The sequence below is a fragment of the Oncorhynchus mykiss genome, chromosome 18 (genome assembly GCF_013265735.2).
Source record: "Oncorhynchus mykiss isolate Arlee chromosome 18, USDA_OmykA_1.1, whole genome shotgun sequence".
In the NCBI taxonomy this organism is placed as follows: domain Eukaryota; kingdom Metazoa; phylum Chordata; class Actinopteri; order Salmoniformes; family Salmonidae; genus Oncorhynchus; species Oncorhynchus mykiss.
In genome coordinates, this window is record NC_048582.1 from 47,376,571 (window position 1) to 47,385,961 (window position 9,391).

Consider the following 9,391-nt stretch of genomic DNA (forward strand, 5'->3'; position numbering starts at 1 on the left):
CATGTTGATGATAACATGGTAACAACATGTTGGTGATAACATGGTAACAACATGTTGGTGATAACATGGTAACAGCATGTTGGTGATAACATGGGAACAACATGTTGGTGATAACATGGTAACAGCATGTCGGTGATAACATGGTAACAACATGTTGGTGATAACATGGTAACAACATGTTGGTGATAACATGGTAACAACATGTTGGTGATAACATGGTAACAGCATGTTGGTGATAAAATGGTAACAACATGTTGGTGATAACATGGTAACAGCATGTTGGTGATAACATGGGAACAACATGTTGGTGATAACATGGTAACAGCATGTTGGTGATAACATGGTAACAGCATGTCGGTGATAACATGGTAACAGCATTTTGGTGATAACATGGTAACAGCATTTTGGTGATAACATGGTAACAGCATTTTGGTGATAACATGGTAACATCATTTTGGTGATAACATGGTAACAGCATTTTGGTGATAACATGGTAACAGCATGTCGGTGATAACATGGTAACAGCATGTCGGTGATAACATGGTAACAACATGTCGGTGATAACATGGTAACAGCATGTCGGTGATAACATGGTAACAGCATGTCGGTGATAACATGGTAACAGCATGTCGGTGATAACATGGTAACAGCATGTTGGTGATAACATGGTAACAGCATGTTGGTGATAACATGGTAACAACATGTTGGTGATAACATGGTAACAACATGTTGGTGATAACATGGTAACATCATGTTGGTGATTATTAACCATGCTGATACTAGTAGGTGCTGAGGAGAATGCATCGAACATGTGATACATAGAAACTAATGTCTAACTCTGGCCTTGCCAGTTTCTACGTTCTTACAGGGATATCAGTACCAGCACTTTTCGATGACGCCCTGAGCTAAAGTATTTAATACAGACGGACGTACATGGGAAAGTGTTCTGTGTCAACTGAAATCTTGCAAACACTTCAACACAGGACAAAAACACGTTTTCGTTGTGTTCAACGTAAGGTTTACAGTGGACTGGCTGGTATTTGATCATTTGTTTTATAGGAAATACACACAGCTGCCCACTCTGTTTCAAGGTTTGGTGACATTTTCATTAATCCCTCTGGTTCTCTCTGTCCAAACCCAAATGGCCCCTCTGCCTCTCTTTGTTTACTACTGACCCACTGCCCAGACCAGGGGGAACCCAGGAAGAACACATCTGTACAAACCAGGAAGAGATAAAGGATTTAGAGGGTTTAAATAGGAAGGCTTAGCGTTGGACTACATCAGAGTAAAGTAGTGTGCACAGCAGCTAAAGTAAACAAGGGGTTACTGTGGCACAGATGCTTAGATGTCTTTGTTGCATCAGTAATGTAGACTCACTGAGACATACCTGTTCAATGGATATTGTGTTTATTCTCCGTTGTGATCCTTACAAAGCTGATTTCTATCCAATTCCCATATCTATCTAGTTTCTAGGCATCCCTTACATTAGAATAGGAATTGAAGTTACATTCATTTTTGATCAATAATCCCATTGACGAGTGCTTGCGCACCAGTGTCCTCATGCGATGCTTGGACGCCCTCTTCTGGTAGGATGGTGGGGCCCAGTTGCCCTCCTTCAATTCACATGAATCTCTTTCCTTTCACCCTGCCTGCCAACTGTGCCAAGTCATGGATATTAACAGTGTGAATCAAATGAAAAGGCTTGTGAATGAATCAAATGAAAAGGCTTGTGAATGAATCAAATGAAAAGGCTTGTGAATGAATCAAATGAAAAGGCTTGTGAATGAATCAAATGAAAAGACTTGTGAATGAATCAAATGAAAAGGCTTGTGAATGAATCAAATAATGCAACATCACTGCTCAAGGGTATCAACAGGATATTTTATTCATGAGTCTGTAAACTCTCAGAGGTTTAGCTCTCAAACACAGTCAGATAATCCTATAGATAGATTCCCACAAATGAAGTTGTCTTGTGGCTGAAGAACCAATCACTTCAGATGGCTCTCTGTGTTGTATTTCAGTCCTAACCAAGCCTGTTTTGAAGGTGTTAATACGCAATCAAAACACGGACTTGAATTCAAATGTACAGTAGGCTACATTTCCGAGGAAGATGTTGTAGCTATTTAGAGTTTTGTTGGTACCGTATAACCTTGTCTGACACGTACAGTGATTGTCATTATTAAAATGTTGTAAACATTGGAAAAGTTGAACTGGTGAGCCTTTGATAATACAATGCTTTATCTTATAATGTTATATCCATTAATGCAAGTGAGAAAGTGTGTTGATTTGTTTTAGTCTCGACGGGAGAACAGTGAGAACAGTGAGAACAGTGAGGGGGGATGTGTTGCACACTGTAGCTCATTATCTTCTCTGGTTCTGAAAATCTACATCTTGAAAATACATTTTTGAGCTCAGAATGCCAAGGGTTTGTTCTCTCTCACTCATGTAAAGAATCCCCACCTCCCCTTTTCACTCTATTTTTTTCCATCCACCTCTCACTTCCACTCTCCTATTTCGTGTTCAGACTTCAGTCCCACGTTGGCCCTTGAGTTAGCTGGGTTGGAGGCCCTCTTCTGGGTGCTGATGGAATGACCCCTACTACCACCCCTAAAGTCAAACAGCAATCATGAAAAAAGTGAAAAGGTCTTTGTGAGAGATGCTATAATTGGAGTGGTAGCTGTGTACTGCACCTGAATGGTAAAGCAGGTGGCTCTGAATCCATTCTAATAAGTGATGGATGTTAGCATAGTAAAATAGTTTGTTTAGACATGGTCTTAAGTCTAATTATAAACTGGGTGGTTCGAGCCCTGAATGCTGATTGGCTGACAGCCGTGCTATATCAGACCGTATCCCACGGATATGACAAAACATAGATTTTTACTGCTCTAGTTACGTTGACAATAAGGCAACTCAGGGGTTTGTGGTATATGGCCAATATACCATGGCTAAGGGCTGCATCCAGGCACTCTGCATTGAGTCGTGCTTAAGAACAGCCCTTAGCCGTGGTATATTGGCCATATACCACAGCCCCTTGTGCCTAATTGTTAGCAAGCTACCTAGCTAAATTGCCACAAATGTTTTATGCTTTTCGACCTGTCCCCAAATTAATATAATTGGTCCAGAGATATTTCAACCTGCGAGTCGTGATCGCGTTTGTTGTAGGGGGACAAAATCAATTTGCACACGATGGCGCATGTGCGCATCCGGTTTGGGTATGTTGTAAGGCTGCCTTTATAGAGGAAGCCCAATTCGGATATTTTTCCAATAATTGGGCAAAAGATCAGAATTGAGCTGCCTGTGTAAACGCGGTCTAAATCCGAAGAGTCACTTGGTGTTAGTCAATTTAAATAAAGGGAAATAACGTTGTGAGCAAAATAATTTATCATATTTACTGATATATCATAAATAATTTACTAATTCACTTTAGTAAATTATTTGAGCAGCTGTGGCCTCCATTTAAGAAAATCCTCAATACCAAACATTTCTCATTGGTGTTACCATCATTGATGTTACCACTTCTACTGGTGACAGACACAATGTTATAATAATAGTTCAAATTATTTAGTCATTAAGCTGCCATATGAGTTGATTTAGAATGAGAAAATGTACCCAAATACATTCAAATGACACTTTACCCCCCCAAAATGCCATGTCCAAATGCCACCGCAATTCAAGAACAAACCCATTGAAACAGGGTCAAATGTATCTCTCTTTCTGTCACAGATCCCTCTGGAACTTTCATTACGCACAGCTATTCCCACTGGTTGGTAATTGTATAAGCGTGTCCTTGGTTTACCATTGCCCTGTCGATTATTGTTACTATGTCCGTTGGCCGTGTGAGTACCTGTGCTGTGTCTTTTGGGCTTTCGTGCCGTTGTGGATTGCTCAGATGATTACGGGTCTCCGTGTGATAATCATTTCCTTTGGGTTTCTACCCTCCCTGTAATTATTCCTCAGGTTGTTGCTGTAGAATGTGCTCTCAGTCAATTCACCTGGTAAAATAAGGCGAAGAAGAGGAATGCATAACCACACACAATATACATAATGAGGTTGTTTGCATGTTGTTGGTGTCTTCTACCTTTAAAAAAAATAATAAAAATACTACTAATTAATCAAGAACCTCAGATGTAATTATATGGCAATTTTCTGTGAAGCAAGGCATCTTTTTGAATGGATGTATTTTCAAGCTTGTGCTACATCCTTTTGCTCACTAGATGACAGTCCCGAGTTGCTGGTCTGTTTCAAAGGGCCGGTTTCCTTGGCCTATAATCTATTGGTTGATTCTGTGTCCCACGCTCCTCTTCGCTTTCACAGCTTTAATTACTGTGAATAAAAGGGAGAGTCATTTGTTAGATCCATTATGGACCATCATCACTGCTCTGCCTAGCTGCAGATAGACCGACGCACACTCCCGTTTGGCTGTTAAAGCACTTCTCAGATTAAGAATTAAGAATAGACTGGTGGTTAATTCATTAAAACGAACCTGCAATAAACCAATACTTAAAATAGCACCTGGCCCCTTCCTATACACTCACACTTCCACTGCCTCACATATTCTTCCTTTCTTTCTGTCTTTTTTGTTCAAATCCATTTCCATCAGAGATAGTGCTATTATGAAAATGGGCTAGAACATTTGATTTATTTCATTACCTCACAGTTTAGTTCATGTAACCTTAATCAAGGGCAATAATACCTTATATGGGCTTTATTCAGGGTGTATTCTTGGATTGATCAATAGAGCATGATCTTGTTTCTGAACTACATCATCCTTACCATAACCATCATTACCGTACTCTGCACAATCAAAGTGAGTTTGCCTCTGTACTCTAATGCGACCTGAATCAACAATGATATAAAGACAACAAATGAGGATCTGTGCCGTGTATATGTTATCAGTATATGAACTAAAGCACCCATCATCGTGACAACACCCCACCACAGTCTGACACCACAGCCTACGACATCAGGATTTGTCAGAGCCTTATTACATGGACTGATGGAGTCGTAGTGAGTAACAGTAAGTGTGATCGTCAGTGCTGATGAGGACTGGGTGAGAGGGACACGTGTGGCAGAGACGAAAAGGGTAGCGCAGTCATTCAAACTGCATCTAATTTATATCTAATGGGCGTTTGATACTTTCCTTCAGTGTGACCACAGAACACTGGGATGCAAATGTGCCATCGATACACTACATACAATAGCACTCATTACTGTAAATAATATGCTGCTTAAATGTACGCAAACGCACAAATCTTGGGTTGTGAAAGGAGTTCATGTCAGTGAGACCACAGAGTGAGAACAAATGTTTCCTCCATACAAAAGCCCTGTGATGGGGTAGCGGTGCTGACCCCTCATCATCTCCCTCTCGGAAGGCATTATGTCAGGGTCCCTGTGTCCTCATGTCCCAACCCAACGCCAGCCACCGTGGTGGATCAGGAGCCAGTCTGGGTCTAACGCGCAGAAAGACAGCAGCGAGGCTAGGTCAGATAATGCTGTGTGGTGCGGAGCCACAGCCCTCTGCCCTCCTCCTCCCAGGGGTCAAGGATTGTCTAGCACTGCAGTATCGTCAACCCCAGAGTCCCTCACTCACTCACTCACTCACTCACTCAGTGCATTTGTTTTTGTTAACCTGTGTTTACACAGCGTGTTGTAATATTTGAAATGTCAGTAAAGAAATTGACATTGTTGATGCTGTTAATCAATTGTATTATGCTGCAACATTTCCTAAAGACGAAGGCTTTTGTTGTTATTCTCGTTCCAAATCCTCTTGGCACAGGCCAGATTTATGAATGGGAAGTATATAGGATGGAGTAGGGAAATGTACAGTATATCACAGTTTATAGACAAAGGGATTATTCTGCTATGACCTGGTCTACTGTATATGGGAATTCAAACATAGCCTGTGTCCTTTGTTTTTGCTGTGGGACATTGTGTGTCTCATTTCAATTAGGCCATAACAGACTACGTAAGTGCTTTGATAATTGTTTATGCTCTCAGTGCAGGCTATATGAAGGGAATATGTACAACCATACAGAATGGACAACATACTACACCAAAAACATTGTATAATGCATATGTCTGAAGTAAAAGGACAGAATTGCAATTGATTGATTTTATATCACCAGAGAGGGTGATCAGGGGCACCATCCACCAGGGGCACCATCCACGATGTAGATAGTTTTTACCTTGAGACATCAATCTGCAGCTCAATTCCAGGATGATGAAATGAATTCAGTTTTACTGTCCCACGGAACAGATGGCTATTTCATTCAGGACTCAGGCTAGTTTTGTTGCTTGGCAATCTCTCCCCAAACCAAATCAGAGACCATAAAGTGTCACTTAGGGCCAGTGGAATCCGGCTGTAAGAGCGTCAGGCATCCCTCACAAACCAAGGAGCCTCGGCTCAGCCCGCCCCCCAGACACAGACCTCTATGCAAAACAGAAGCTGACTCAAAATGAATTGACGGGTTATATATGATATTAAGCAAAGGGAGTGGGAAGGAAGTCTCCTTTAAAGATATTGAAATTAAGAATATGAACGCGGGGAGAGAATTTGCCTTACAATCACTGTTTTGAATGAATGGCTTTGCCTATTTGGGCCTACCTACAAAATAACAAATAGTCATATCCTACCATTGCATAGAATAAGTGTAAAATATATATTTCCCCCATTTTGCTAAATAATATGGGAAAATATGCTTGGGGATTATTATAAACAGAATTTCATCAATGTGCAGTAACAGATACTAAATTGCTGGTAGAATAACCTATTTTATTCACAGACAATCTTTGTGCATTTATGCATATTTTTCAATGAATGTACCAATTCAATATGTTTGTTGATAATCTATCTTTCCCAAAAGGCCTTTTAAACTGTATTTTCAACCATTTGCACTTTTCTTTATCCTTATCTTCTGGTTTCTTCCCCTTCACCCACTTCTCTTCTCCCCTTCCCAGTCACCCACTTCTCTTCTCCCCTTCCCAGTCACCCACTTCTTTTCTCCCCTTCCCAGTCACCCACTTCTCTTCTCCCCTTCCCAGTCACCCACTTCTCTTCTCCCCTTCCCAGTCACCCACTTCTCTTCTCCCCTTCCCAGTCACCCTCTTCTCTTCTCCCCTTCCCAGTCACCCACTTCTCTTCTCCCCTTCCCAGTCACCCACTTCTCTTCTCCCCTTCCCAGTCACCCTCTTCTCTTCTCCCCTTCCCAGTCACCCACTTCTCTTCTCCCCTTCCCAGTCACCCTCTTCTCTTCTCCCCTTCCCAGTCACCCACTCCTCTTCTCCCCTTCACCATCTTCTCTTCTCCCCTTCCCAGTCACCCACTTCTCTTCTCCCCTTCCCAGTCACCCTCTTCTCTTCTCCCCTTCCCAGCCACCCTCTTCTCTTCTCCCCTTCCCAGTCACCCACTTCTCTTCTCCCCTTCCCAGTCACCCTCTTCTCTTCTCCCCTTCCCAGCCACCCTCTTCTCTTCTCCCCTTCCCAGTCACCCTCTTCTCTTCTCCCCTTCCCAGTCACCCTCTTCTTTTCTCCCCTTCCCAGTCACCCACTTCTCTTCTCCCCTTCCCAGTCACCCACTCCCCTTCTCCCCTTCCCAGTCACCCTCTTCTCTTCTCCCCTTTCCAGTCACCCACTTCTCTTCTCCCCTTCCCAGTCACCCACTTCTCTTCTCCCCTTCCCAGTCACCCACTTCTCTTCTCCCCTTCCCAGTCACCCTCTTCTCTTCTCCCCTTCCCAGTCACCCTCTTCTCTTCTCCCCTTCCCAGTCACCCGCTTCTCTTCTCCCCTTCCCAGTCACCCTCTTCTCTTCTCCCCTTCCCAGTCACCCACTCCTCTTCTCCCCTTCACCCTCTTCTCTTCTCCCCTTCCCAGTCACCCACTTCTCTTCTCCCCTTCCCAGTCACCCACTTCTCTTCTCCCCTTCCCAGTCACCCTCTTCTCTTCTCCCCTTTCCAGTCACCCACTTCTCTTCTCCCCTTCCCAGTCACCCACTTCTCTTCTCCCCTTCCCAGTCACCCACTTCTCTTCTCCCCTTCCCAGTCACCCTCTTCTCTTCTCCCCTTCCCAGTCACCCTCTTCTCTTCTCCCCTTCCCAGTCACCCGCTTCTCTTCTCCCCTTCCCAGTCACCCTCTTCTCTTCTCCCCTTCCCAGTCACCCACTCCTCTTCTCCCCTTCACCCTCTTCTCTTCTCCCCTTCCCAGTCACCCACTTCTCTTCTCCCCTTCCCAGTCACCCACTTCTCTTCTCCCCTTCCCAGCCACCCTCTTCTCTTCTCCCCTTCCCAGTCACCCACTTCTCTTCTCCCCTTCCCAGTCACCCTCTTCTCTTCTCCCCTTCCCAGTCACCCTCTTCTCTTCTCCCCTTCCCAGTCACCCTCTTCTCTTCTCCCCTTCCCAGTCACCCACTCCTCTTCTCCCAGTCACCCACTTCTCTTCTCCCCTTCCCAGTCACCCACTTCTCTTCTCCCCTTCCCAGTCACCCTCTTCTCTTCTCCCCTTCCCAGTCACCCACTTATCTTCTCCCCTTCCCAGTCACCCACTTCTCTTCTCCCCTTCCCAGTCACCCACTTCTCTTCTCCCCTTCCCAGTCACCCTCTTCCCTTCTCCCCTTCCCAGTCACCCACTTCTCTTCTCCCCTTCCCAGTCACCCTCTTCTTTTCTCCCCTTCCCAGTCACCCAATTATCTTCTCCCCTTCCCAGTCACCCACTTCTCTTCTCCCCTTCCCAGTCACCCTCTTCTCTTCTCCCCTTCCCCTTCACCCTCTCCTCTTCTCCCCTTCACCCTCTTCTCTTCTCTTCTAAAGCGGGAGTAACAGGGACAGCAGCAGGCAGGCCCCATCACCCGCGGAGCAACACAGGAATGCATTGTATGTGTTAGAAAGACAGGACAGTCGGGCGAAATAGTGCCTACGTTAACTAAAATCGTCACTTAACAGATTTCAACCACGATACACACACCCCTGGGAAAGAGTGAGTAAAATCATATTTTCCAGCACAATTTTATATGGTGAAATGGCCCGGTATTTTGTAGTTTTCCGGCAAAAAACACAGTCACATATACACACACAAGTGAGCCGCGGAGGAATCCTTAAGGTTGTCAGTGCGTGCTTCGCCGCTGAAAGCGCACGCAGTAAATTGAAGCTAGAATCGCCTCGAAAACCCGGAGTGGAGTTTGATTTTAATCTATCACAAAACCCCTTTAAAAAGTATGCAAACACAACTCCAGCTTTACATTTCTTCAATTTATATTTTTAAATAGTGTCTCTGTGAGAATTAAAAATCTATTTTCTATTTCCACATTTTAAATGCCAATAAATCCCATCTTGTTCACTGGGTGAGTTCTGGTGTTCTGACCTCCAGACTAGAGCTGATATATTACCTCATGGAAATAATG